The sequence below is a fragment of the Amblyomma maculatum genome, chromosome 2 (assembly GCF_055883805.1).
Source record: "Amblyomma maculatum isolate TAMU_Amacu chromosome 2, ASM5588380v1, whole genome shotgun sequence".
Taxonomy (NCBI): Eukaryota; Metazoa; Arthropoda; class Arachnida; order Ixodida; family Ixodidae; genus Amblyomma; species Amblyomma maculatum.
This window is the reverse complement of record NC_139345.1, coordinates 200,687,632-200,700,765: the sequence shown is the minus strand read 5'-3', so window position 1 is coordinate 200,700,765 and position 13,134 is coordinate 200,687,632. Positions and strand designations below refer to the sequence as shown.

The 13,134-nt window shown below is 47.7% G+C and overlaps 1 pseudogene; it reads left to right on the top strand.

Moving 5' to 3' along the window:
• Positions 1 to 1,015: 1,015 nt before the first annotated feature.
• On the top strand, positions 1,016 to 3,067 carry LOC146200925 (uncharacterized; annotated as a pseudogene).
• The last annotated feature ends 10,067 nt before the right edge of the window (positions 3,068 to 13,134 follow it).

The window sequence follows — 13,134 nt, the reverse complement described above, 5'->3', positions numbered from 1 at the left end:
CAAGGCCGTCTTCGAGCCACTTTTCCTTCGAGTACAGCAGCTAGCGCGAGGGCAACCTCTAATTATTCTCGGTAATTTCAACGCTCCGCATCAAGCATGGGGTTACCACTGCGACACGCTTAAAGGCCGATTGCTTTGGGACGATTGGCACACACTCCATCTGAGCCTCTTAACGGATATCACCCAACCCACTCGGAGAGTAACGGGCGTCTCGCGGGACACAACCCCGGATCTCGCCTTTACGGGACCGAGGATTGCAGCTACCTGGTGCAATACTCGGGAAACATTCGGAAGCGACCACTACGTTCTGGGGATTGTCATTCAGGAGCCTACTCGACAACGTACGCGACCAGCTAAAGTGGTCAACTGGGACTGCTTTCGCGCCAAGCGAAAAGAGCAAGGCTCTTCCCAACCTATTACAGACATCGCCGCTTGATCAGCCGACATCCTCAAGCAAGTTGCAGATGTCACTGCTGAAGTAGCTGTGCAAGACTCCATACGAAACTGCGACAGATATTGGGCCCAACTGTGGGACCGCAAGCGCAAGCTGGAGGCCCTGATGCAAACTCGAAAGTGGTTCGGAATCTTCGACGACGGCTTGCTCGAGTCCATACAAACATCGAAAACTATGCCGTAGAGCTTACACGCCAAAACTGGCACAATATATGTGACCAGATGGATAAGGCTCCTAACACCAGAAGGACCTGGAAATTACTCCGTCAACTCCTCGACCCTGAAGGGAGCAAGTTCCAAGCTCGCCAGCAGCTCCTGCGTATCTTCCACCAATTTTTCGGCACCTCAGACGCCCTCAAACAGGAGCTAGTAGACACCTGCATCCGCCCAGGTCCGGTGAAATCTTTCCCTCCTTATTAGGGGAATGAAAACGTCCGTTTGGATGCTCCCATCACTTTACCGGAGGTACGAGCTGAGCTACATCGTCTCAAGACAAACTCAGCTGCAGTCCCGGACCGGATATCTAACCGTATGCTTCGGAACCTCGACGACGCCTCGATTCATGCTCTCGCAGATTTTCTGCAAACGCTCCAATCTCGTGCTCATCCCCACACCGGGCAAACCACCTACTCTTTCGAACCTCCGCCCCATTTCTCTCACGTCCTGCGTGGGAAAACTATTGGAGCATTTAACTCAGACCCGTCTTCTTCGTTACTTAGAAGAACATCACCTACTTCCAGGAACGATGTTTGGTTTTCGACCACACCTTGCGGCCCCAGACGTCATGCTCTTGCTCAAGCATCAGGTGCTGAAACATAGCACTTTGGACACCAAAGTCATAGCTGGTCTAGATGTCGCGAAGGCCTTTAACAATGTCCGGCACGAAGCCATTCTGCAGGACCTCCAGACTCTAGGGGTGGGACAACGAACGTATGCATATATACGAGACTTTCTCACGAACCGCACAGTGCAACTTGACACCGGCTCAGGTAATCCTTCCATCATTTCTCCTGGAAGCCGGGGTACACCACAAGGATCACTGCTTTTCCCACACCTGTTCAATATTGCGCTGCTTGGCCTGCCCAATCTTTTGGCAGATATCCCCCACTTGCACCACAGCCTATACGCCGACGACCTCCCTTTGTGGATTACACACGGCACTGACGGCCAGATCGAGGAGACTCTGCAGAGAGCCATCGATCGCGTTGTTACGTACCTGGCCACAGTCGGTCTATCCTGCTCGGCCACCAAGTCTGAATACATCATTGTCCCAACCCAGGAAGGACGCCCCAGATTACCTCCGGCATCCTTCAATCTGCAAGTACAGGGCACCCCCATACCCCGTACCGACCGAATCCGTATCCTGGGCCTTCATCTACAAGATAATGGAGGAAACGCCACTACTCTTCAGCGAATAGATCAATCTGTAATCCAGATTAGCCGCCTGCTCAAGAGAGTCGCCAACAAGCATAAGGGCATGCGCGAATCCAACCTTTTGCTCCTCGTACAAACCTTCGTTTGTACGCGCATTGCCTACGTTGCCCCTTAGCTTCGCCTCACGCGAACAGATCGGGAGCGACTGGATGCATCACTGCGCAAGGCATACAAGATAGCATTGGGTCTACCCATGTCTGCTTTCACCACCAAACTGATGACCCTCGGGATCTCCAACACAGTCGACGAGCTGATTGAAGCGACTCTAACTTCACTATATGAGCGCCTCTCGCTGACACATGCGGGCCATGCAGTACTGAGCCAGGTAGGAATCACTCCTCTGAGGGCAACTTCTACGTATATGGACCTCACGCCTGAGCAAAGACTCAGTCTTCGTATACCTCCGCTTCCAAAACGTATGCATCGAGAGTATCATACAGAGCGCAGAGCCGACCGAGCCCGGCAACTCGACAAACGTTTTACCGGTCGCCCCGACGTTACATACACAGATGCCTCCCACCACCCCCGTCGTCCCGCTATGGTTGCGGTTGCATTGGCACCGCACAGAAACTGGCACAACGCCTGCAGCGTCCTCAACGCCGCAACTTTTACCACCGCGGAAGAGGTTGCCATCGCTTTAGCTCTCACCGACCCCTCCACCAAAGTAGTCGTTAGCGATTCTCAACCGGCTATTTGTAACTTCGATGCAGGTCGTATATCCCGACAGGCGCACACTATCCTCCGATCTCTCCCCTTACCACCTACACCTCGTCTTCTCATATGGACCCCAGCTCATGAGGCGCTCAACGGGAACGCTCAGTCGCATGCTCTAGTCCGAGAACTCAGGTACCGGGCGGAGCACCCTCCTCAGCCTGCCGCTTCCTCTGACACTCCCCAAGGCACTAATTCACGCCTTGTTACATACACGGACATCCTCCAACATTATCGGCTCGAACGGTGTCGATACCCCCCTGCACACCGAGAACTATCCCGACGCGAGGCCGTCCATTGGCGCAAAATACAAACAGGAACCTTTCCAAACCCATGGCTATATAGCAAAAATTTCCCACATTCATTCACATGGTGTGGAGATGTGAATTTACTCCCTTCTTTAGAAGTAAATAAAGAGTTTATCATCATCATCATCCACGAAACCGGCATTTGCTGCAAGTCCTCATGATTATTCTGCACCGGGCGTCCTGCAGGTTGGCGAAAGTCGCTGCTGCGATAAGTCAAGGCAATCTGCGTTGTCGTTTTAGCTACCGCCCGCACTTCGGACGTCGTCTCCGCGGGCAGTAGTTCTCGCGGTTGCCGCAGAACCGTCTCTTTTTGGCGAACCTTTGCGAGCGGTGTATCCAATGTGAGAATGGAATCCATTTGGAGCGACTCTGACAGTGCGGCATCTGCGAATCCGACGATGAACCTCTCCCGCACGAGACCATTCCGGAGAGTGATTGAACTCACAGCGGTCAGCCAGGACATGTAGAGCGGTTACGAACTGGTCGACTGACTCCCTGGGCTCCTGCTGTCTGTGGTAGAAACAGGAGCGTTCCTACACAATGTTTGTTCTTTGTTGGCCCGAAGTGAGCAGGAAATTTTTTGCACACAGACTCATAGTTCTTAGATGCTTTGGAAAAGCTTCGAAAATTTTCCCGGCTTGCCGGTTCATGATGTACAGTAGCATCCGTACTTGGAATTTTTCTGGCCTTTCATTCAGACCCGAGGCGTATCGGTAGTCGTCGAACTTCTGAATCCATTCTGGCCACTCCAATCTCCGTTGAAAGTTGAAATTCCCCTGCGGAAGATTTTCCAGCGTGGCGACTGGACCGCCTGATGTTGACGCGCGGACGTACATTGCACAATCCACTGTCAGACGAGCGCCGAGGTGCCGCCCCAATGGATTGAATTCAACTTCTGACACCATGTCGTGTCAAGCGAACAGCGGGGCCCCGGAGCGAAAACAGACTGGCCAGTTGACCATTGAGGAGCAAAAGAACCATCGTCTTCATTTACAGCTTCATTATATAGTTGCATGCCATGATGAGCCTGTGATGTGCGCCGCCTTAATACGGTTGCGCATGACCGTTTGCGTAGAAAAATCAGAATGACACCACAGTGTATTGTTTAGGCACGTGTCTTTGCGGTGGGAGATCAGCTACAAGGGTCGCCGCAACAAGGGTCACCGCGGTCGCCAATGGGCTCCTGTAATGAGGAGGCCACCTAGTGTTTGCGTGAGGTTGTCCCGGCTACCTCAAGCTGCTTCCGAATAAAGTTTTTACACACACACACACATGCGCAAGGGACGCATAACTCATACCCAGAGCCTAACGCTTGATGTCGCTGACTTGCTCCGCAGAGCGCCGCCGGCGCCCTCTAGACAAAATTGCTCACCACTGTGCATTGCTACTCACTTATTACCCAATTCCTTAACTTGAGTGCTTATTGCTTCACGCATACTCATGTGAGCACATTTATAATCTCTCATAGTGTAAAAGGCCGCCCGACTTACATATTACTCCCGACTTAAATTAAGCCGTACGAATGTGCTTGCATATTCTGATGGTAGTTTGCCTAAGTCGGGACACAGGGGTCATTGAGGGCTGCTTTTGGGTCTTTACCTCTTATCTCAAGGCCAACCCTTGAGTAGGCAGTGCCAGCAAAGTAGAACACCTTGTGTTATCTCGTGACGTCGCATAACTCAATGACCAATCAGTGCACGACCATGTCACTTCACGGGCCACCTTATGCACAGTACCCCAATTAGCATCTCCGCATCTCCGCTGCCGAGTGATACCCGGTTGGAATGCCAGAGAACGTTTCAAGTACAGCTCACGTAATGCGATGCCTAAAAACTGCGATCTCCCGAAGTGGGATCAGCGCAGGCTAAGGTGGGAGAGCGTCAGAAAGATACACTCTAAACCTCTCATTTCATCACCATAATCAGCCGGTACCCACGGCAGGGCGAAGGCTTATCAAATATTCCTCCAAAAAAATCCGGACCTGTGCTAGTGGCATCCACTTAGCCCATGTGAACTTGGTACCCTTATCCGCCCACTTACTTTTCTACAGCCCACTGCTATGTTTTCCTTCCATTAGAATAAAATTTGTTACAATAAGCGACCATCGGTTCTACTCTCTACAGATTACATGGCCTGCTCATGCCCATTTCGTCTTGATGTTCGCTAGAATCTCATTAACTAGAGTTATTTCTCGGCCCCACTCAGCGTGCTTCCTATTTTGCAACGTTACACCTCTCATTTCTGGTTCCATACCTCTCTGCGTAGTCGTCAACTTAAGTAGAACCCTCTCGTTAGCCTCCACGTTTCAGCCCCATAGGTGAGTAACGGTAAGATGCAACTGTTGTATCTTGAGCAATACGAGTAAACTCCTAGTCATAATATGCGAATACTCGATGCAATGCGCCCCCTCTCAAATTTATTCACCTAGTTATTTCCTTTCATGGTCCGGATCTTCGGTTACTACCTGTCATAAATAGACATATTCGCCTACCACTTTCAGTACTTCGCTACCTATTGTAAACTGCTGTTCTTTGCCGAGGATGTTGAGCATTACCTTAGTCTTCTGAATATTGATTTTCAAGCCTACCTTTCTACGTTTCCTGTCTAGGTCATCAATCATTCCTTGCAGTTCATCCCCTAGCTGAGTTACTTGCTTAGACAATGTCATCAGCGATTCGCAGATTACTGAGGTATTCAACTCGACCCCTCCCTAACTGTTCCCAATCCAAGTCTCTGAACACTTCCTCTAAGCAAGCTGTGAATAGCCTTCGGAAGATCGTGTCTCTTTGCCTAACACCTTTTTATAGGAATTTTGTTACTTTATTTTTGCAGAACTATATGGTTGCTATATGGTGAAATACGTCACGACAATAATGAGTTTGGCGGTAGGAATATGCAGTCAGACGTTCCGCCGGCGACGAAAGGCGAAGTTAAGAAAGCATTAGAAACTATGAAAAGGGGGAAAGCAGCTGGAGGGGATCAGGTAACAATAGATTTGTCGAAGGAGAGGGGGGATATTGAGCCGGAAAAATTGGCCAGCCTGTACACGCAATGTCTGGTGTCATCGACGATACCGAAACCATGGCAGAACGCAAACATTATCTTTATTCATAAGAAAGGGGATGCTAGGGACAAGAAAAATTACAGACCAATTAGTTTACTGTCTATTACGTACAAGATATTCACCAAAGTAATCTTTAATAGAATCAGGGCAACTTTTGACTGCAGCCAAACAAATGGTCAAGCAGGATTTCGGTAAGGATACTCTACTATCGATCATATCCACACCATTCACCAGGTGATAGCAAAATGCTCGGAATATAACCAGGCCTTGTAGATAGGATTCATTGATGACAAAAAAGCATTTGGCTCAGTAGAAACCTCGGCAGTCATACAGGCATTGCGAAATCAGAGTGTAGACGAGCCGTATGTCAAAGTACTGGAAGATTTCTATAGTGGCTGCACAACAACCATATCATCATCATCATCATCATCCTAAGCCTGACTATATCCACTGCAGGGCAAAGACCTCTCCCATATTCCTCCAATTAACCCGGTCCAGTGCTAGCTGCATCCACTTGACCCCTGCGAACTTCTAAACCTCATCCGCCCACCTAATTTTCTGCCACCCACTGTTACGCTTTCTTTCCTTTAAAATCCAGTTTGCTGCTCTGGGCGACTATCGGTTATCCTTTCTTTGCGCTACATGCACTACACATGTCCATTTCTTATTCTTGATTTGCATTAGAAAGTCAGTGACTTGAGTTATTATGCGAAGCATATTAACGTAGGTTTTGGGCCTTCGCGCGACGCCCGGCGGTGGCCACCATTGACCCTGAAGTGGGGTCACGTGACATGACGTCACGTGATGACATCACACCGGCTGCAGATGGGGCTTCATATCGCGCCGTCGGTCGCCTCCCGGCGGTGGCCACCATTGACCTTGAAGTGAGATCACATGATGTGACGTCACGTAATGACGTCACACCGGCTGCAGATGGGGCCTCATATCGCGCCTTCGGACGTAGCCCGGCGGAGGCCTCCACGCTTCGGTTCGCGCCGTCGCGCGTGACGCGGCGGCGGCGCCACCATCGCTGCATCACGTGATATGGGACGTCACGCCAGGGATGAAGCGGCGCGCGCCCGCCGTCGCGTCAGTCTCTGTGCCCGCAACCGCGCCAGCGTCTTTTCGCCGGGCGTGTATGCGGCCAAGATGCCTACGACGATTAACCTAAAACCACGTCTCCGTTACTTAGCCCCATCCACACTGAGGCAGCTGCTTAACATGCTTCGCATCCACTGGGCTTAACCTTGATAAGCCTCCAATTTTTTCTCTTACCCACACTGCCATTCAAGTCACTGATATTCTAATGGAAATCAAGAATAAGAAATGGACATGGGTAGTGCATGTAGCGCAGAGAAAGGATGACCGATAGTCGCCTAGAGCAGCAAACTGGTTTTCAAAGGAAAGAAAGCGTAGCAGGGGGTGGCAGAAAATTAGGTGGGCGGATGAGGTTAAGAAGTTCGCAGGGGTCAAGTGGATGCAGCTAGCACTTGACCGGGTTAATTGGAGGAATATGGGAGAGGTCTTTGCCCTGCAGTGGATATAGTCCGGCTTAGGAAGATGATGATATGGTTGATGTGCAGCCACCATGGAAATCTTTCAGTACTTTCACATACGGCTCGTCTACACTCCGATTTCGCAATGCCTGTATGACTACCGAGGTTTCTACTGAGCCAAATGCTTTTTTGTCATCAACCAATCCTATGTACAAGAGCTGGTTATATTCCAAGCATTTTCCTATCACCTGGTTGATGGTGTGGATATGACTGATAGTAGAGTACACGTTCCGAAAACTTGCTTGATCTCTTGCTTGACTGAAGTCTAGGATTGTTCTGATTCTGTAACTGATTACCTTGGTAAACCGCTTATATGTAACGGATAGTAATCTAATTGGCCTGTAATTTTTCAAGTCCTTTGCATCCCGTTTCTTATGAATAAAGATAATGTTAGCATTTTTCCATGACCCCGGTACCGTCGATGACACCAGGCAATGCGTATACAGGGTTGGCAGTTTATCCAGCATGATATCTTCCCCTGTCCTTCAACAAGTCTGTAGTTACCTGATCCTGTGCCGCAGCTTCCTACGTTTTCATAGTTTTAAAAGCGTTGTTAAGTTCGTCCTTCGTCAATGGCTGAACATCTGACTGCTTTTGACTACTGCCTATCTCATTATTGTCCTGACCACTTCAGCTACTATATAGATAAGTATAGAACTCCTCGGCTACTTTGACTATCCTGTCCCTATTCGTGATGGCATTGGCCACCTTGTCCTTTAGCGCATACATATGAGTTTTTTCTATGGGCCACGTTTTTATTGATTGTTTTAATGCTACCCCCGTTATTTAAAACGTGGTTAGTTTTCCCTATGTTGTACATTTTTATGTCAGCCACTTTGGGCTTATTAATTTGCTTTGATATATATGCCAGCTCTATCCGGCGTGACAGCTATGAAAGAATAACCCGTCGTAGGACGATTCGCTGTTTTTGTTTTGCTTTAGGTTTAATATTTGTAATACAGTTGCCAGCAGAGGATGCCGGCTCCAAAATTGTCGGAGCGGCTCATTCGCCGCATGCCTTTGAAATCGCAGCTTTTCCGGCTTCACTAAATGGAGTAACCGCATGTCCTCTCTAAATAACTTTAAGAATTGTTGCTCGATATAGCTGGGTTAAATTTAACTCTAATATTTCTTTCTGTCCGAATTCCAAGCAGCGGCATTTCTTACTGCCGTTAACAATATACAGGTCACATGCGCGGGTTAAATTTAACTCTAATATTTCTTTCTGTCCGAATTCCAAGCAGCGGCATTTCTTACTGCCGTTAACAATATACAGGTCACCTGCGCTCACTATCTGTAGCCGCAGAAAAACAATGGCATAGAGAGGTTTTAAGAACCATCACTTCGTGGAACTACAAGAGAACGCTCAGCTCAACACATTAGATGGACTGGTACAGCAACGGCGTGATGCTCGTAGCCTTGAGGCGACCTTTTTGCACGACGAGCACTCTGGACCTATGCTACAACGCCGATCATATTACCGCCTTTGTCAGCTCCTCCTTCATGGAAGTTTGTTCAGCTGACCGAAAATAAACCTACTGATTTCATAGGCCAACCACATCTTGCGCGACATCATCCCTTCGTGAAAGGATTGCAGAGAGAGATATCATGCTGCCACAAGGCTCAATAATTGTGTATGTAGATGCTAGCGTTGACGGATGTGAAATGACAAGTGCAATTCATTGTCCTTGTAAGCCGGCGTTAATAGCACATCCAGATATTAATTTACAGAACCACCTTCTTCTTTCTGTGCTTGGCTGGTTGCCGTCCAAGACGCGCTTTGCTCTCTGTCCGTCACAACCTTACTACCTACAGCCAAAATTGTCATCCGCACCTACGCCCTACAAGCAATACGTCTGCTCCGACGCGTCAGTCGCAGCCCAGAAATCTGTCAGAATATACATCGTCTGGCGGCTCGCATCTCGCAAACCATTCGAATTTAGTTGGTCCCACGTAGCCTACTTAGTTCGTAAACCTTTGCAGATTCTACAACCCACCAGGCGACTCTATCTTCATCGATGAGACGCTTTCTCAGTATGGATGATGTCTCTCTGCTTTTCACAAGAAAGGAGCACCTCCGGCACCGCACACGTGCTCTTTTCCCACCGTGTGCAGTAACTCTCCCTAGCGGTCTTACCAGCCTAGAGGAGGTTGCGCTACGGAGAATCCGGGTCGGGGTTGCCCTCACACCGGCGGTAACACAAGAATTGCCTCAATATTGATATTTACATGAACGCTCAGGATGTCCTATCTGCAAGCCACAAAATCATGAGGCAGATATTCACCACTTGTCGTGGGTTTGCCCGGCACTGAAGCCGACTAGACTTCGCCACCTGACAGCAGTGGGCCTTTCGCCGAACCACTCATCTTCGTACATTGCTAGGACGCAACGCAAGGCCTTATCATCGCTCTCTCTTGAGCTTTAATAAAACAAGTAACCTTTTTTCTTTTATTTATTGCCCCTTTAAATTTGTTTTACGTATTTCATTATGCCCCAAGGCAATAAACAACGTTATTAAAAAAACAGTGGCATGTGGATGAAGAAGAGAAAAAAACGTGTCTTACCACTGCATCGACGAACATTCCTGTGGCATTTGCAGCTTCAGCTTCAACAAAATCCTGCAAGGTGTACAGAAGGCGTATGAGTCGAATTGATGCTGCCAAATGCGCGCTGATATTTATATATTAGGATGTACACTTGCCTTAGTAACGTTTAGTCTTAGTACAGTAATTAGAGGGCCTCTCATTTCTGTAATATGCCCAATACGAGGAGCCAGGACAGGGATGTAGATGAAACGTTTTATATGGGGGAGTCGTAAATATGTTTGGAAATTTGCTATTATTATAAGATAGCCAAAGCATTATCAGGACAGGAGAGATACGACATGAATGACACTTTCTTTTTACTGCACATCACTTGCACTTTTGTGTTTACCATTGCGACTGCTGAATGTACTAAATGAATCAGCCGAGTAATCACGGCGAGACAGAAAGGCTTTCCAGGCGCCGAATGGAAGTATTGCCATCCACATTGCCTTGAACTCATCTAAGAAATATCGGCCGGAATGATTCCTCTCTTTTTGAGCTCCTGGTTTTAAAAATATTAGAGGGCCTCTGCGATGTTTCTTAAGAGGAGAACGGCGAAAGCTTAGTCATCGAAAGTCTAGTTTTGTAGTCATGACTAGTCATGCCGGGTTATTGTAGTCATTACTACTCATAGGTAAGCATTTTTCCTCATTTCAAATCAGTTGCGGTCATTTCAAGTCGTCTTTTGACATATTGGTTGTTTTGCTGTCATGATGAGCCATGTCTAGTCATTGTATTCATAACCCCTCATCTCTAAGCATTTTACTCAATTCCAGTCATTTGCTGTCTTTATAAGTTTTAGATTGACATATTGATCATTAAAAGTCATTAATAATTATTAGTAGTCATAGCACTACTCATTTACTCTATCGATATCTATTGTATTACCTTTATTCATTACCAGCACCGTCAGTCGCTCTGATTCCTCCGTCCTCAGACGTCCGCTATTTGCGAGGGACACATCAGCGCACAAATGAGACGCGCATATCACGCGCAGCTCCCGCGATCGGGTTTTCGCTCCATGAGCCTGGCAAGGCTTCCGCCTTAAAAAGAGCGGTATGTAATGCACACGAGCGATCATTCGATGACAATGATATTAGCCCTGTGTCAGTCTGTGATTTCCAGAATAATTTATTATCATTCTTAACCTGACCCCCTTTTCTTTAAGAGCTAATGGCACTGCGTTGTGTTTAAGACATGTTGCACTCTCATTTTCTCTGCTGGCCAATGAGATAGTCAGTTACTTCGGCAGATTGACCTCTTGGTTATAAGTGCATGTACAGAATATAAGCGGAACCTAATGGCCTACAGTAAACGTTGTTGCATCAGTGTTAGAAGTCGTTAATAAATAACGCAATAAAACATTTAATAGGCCCGGCAAGTATGTATTTTTCTTTGTTTTCCGGCACGTTGCAATCCCCTTAGTTGTGTCAAGAAAAGCGATTGATGCCGCAATTGTTTTCGGCTAAATACAGAGTCGCCCTTTATATATATGATTACTCCAAAAGTAGAAAGCACTATTGTTCTTGCCAGAAAAGTAATCTAAGGGATTAAGTTACAAATGCAGTATACGTCGCAGTGCACAGTAAAGGTGGAATCGGTGAAGGCAGAAGTCAGTTTGGGGAAGCACGTTCGCTCAGTCGCCGGCAACCATCTCGAGAGTAGGGGCAGGCTTTTCCCTGAGACTTATTTTCATTTCCCGTATAAGCCAGTTGTAGCGATCATCAGAGAAAGCGACTTTCGCAAGCGCTTGTGTGAAAAAGTAGGAAATGTTCCATTTATAAAGACGGCCTTTCATGATCACGGTTTGTGCGAATATGAAGTGTACTGGCCCCACGTAGTCTATTTAGAAGGTAGTGAAGAGATGCGACGAAGACCGCACTGGGCAGCCATGAACGATTAACACCGACAAAAATCTGACACGTGTGAGAGATATTTTGACATTAGCGCTGTCGTTTGAATCTCTGGTTGGTGGCATCAGACACTATAGATACCAACATGTATCGCTTTCGAAATTTTTACGAATCGTTTTCAGATACAGATGTGTACGCGAAGATTTTGTCAAAATGATAACCAATGAACAAACATCGAGCAGAGTTAAAAAGTGCGAGGATATATGCGCTATTCTGTGATAGGGACAATCACTTTTTAGACAGTGTATTCACAGGTGACGAGTTTTGAGTGTTTGAATACACCCTAAAATAAAAACGCAATTTGCCGAGTAGCCCACATCGACGTTACTTCGCCAGAATTAACAGTTAAAAATTCAACAATGTGCTCATTGTGTTCTTTGACATCAGGTGGCTTGGTCACCATGGGTTTGTACCATGTGGTACTACGGTTAGCACGAAATTACCCGTATGAGTTATCGTGCTCAGTTTGACATCGCGGGTGACTATAAACATCGCGACGCCAGCGCTCGAGCCTAAAATGCCTTCCCCACGATCCACTTCATGGCCGAATCAAAGTTTCTAAGGGTTCCCGAGCCGCCTCACACTTCTGCATGAGTGTGCGAGACTTTTGTTGCGAAAGCAACACTACGCCAGCCAGCTCGGCTCGTCGCGTAGTTTCTTATGCCGTAGCCACAAATGGCAGGAGCTGCCAACTTAGGTCTCTCGTTTCACATCGGTTATGCCACAATCAGCCTGCTAGGACCCTGGTATTCACATTACCCCTATAGGCCACTAAGGCACGTTAATTCGGCTTGGTTAAAACGGTGCTTTATAAGAAGTCATGGTAGCCTACGCTATCGCATCGTACATATAAAGGCGGAGCTTAAGTTTCCCCCATATTTAGACGCAATAAACGCCTTTACCACCCCCACCCAAAACGCCGGTAAAATGTGATGCGTTCAACGGAACACTGGTTGTATTCGATGCAACGCTCGGTAACCTCCAGCCAAAGCTTTCGCTCCACAGTCGCATGCCGTAGCCACGAACTGCAGGCGCAACGAAACCCTCAGGAGCCGGCGAGTCGAAGAAACGGATGACGAGCGCGCTGCACGTCTCGAGAAAAGAAGTAA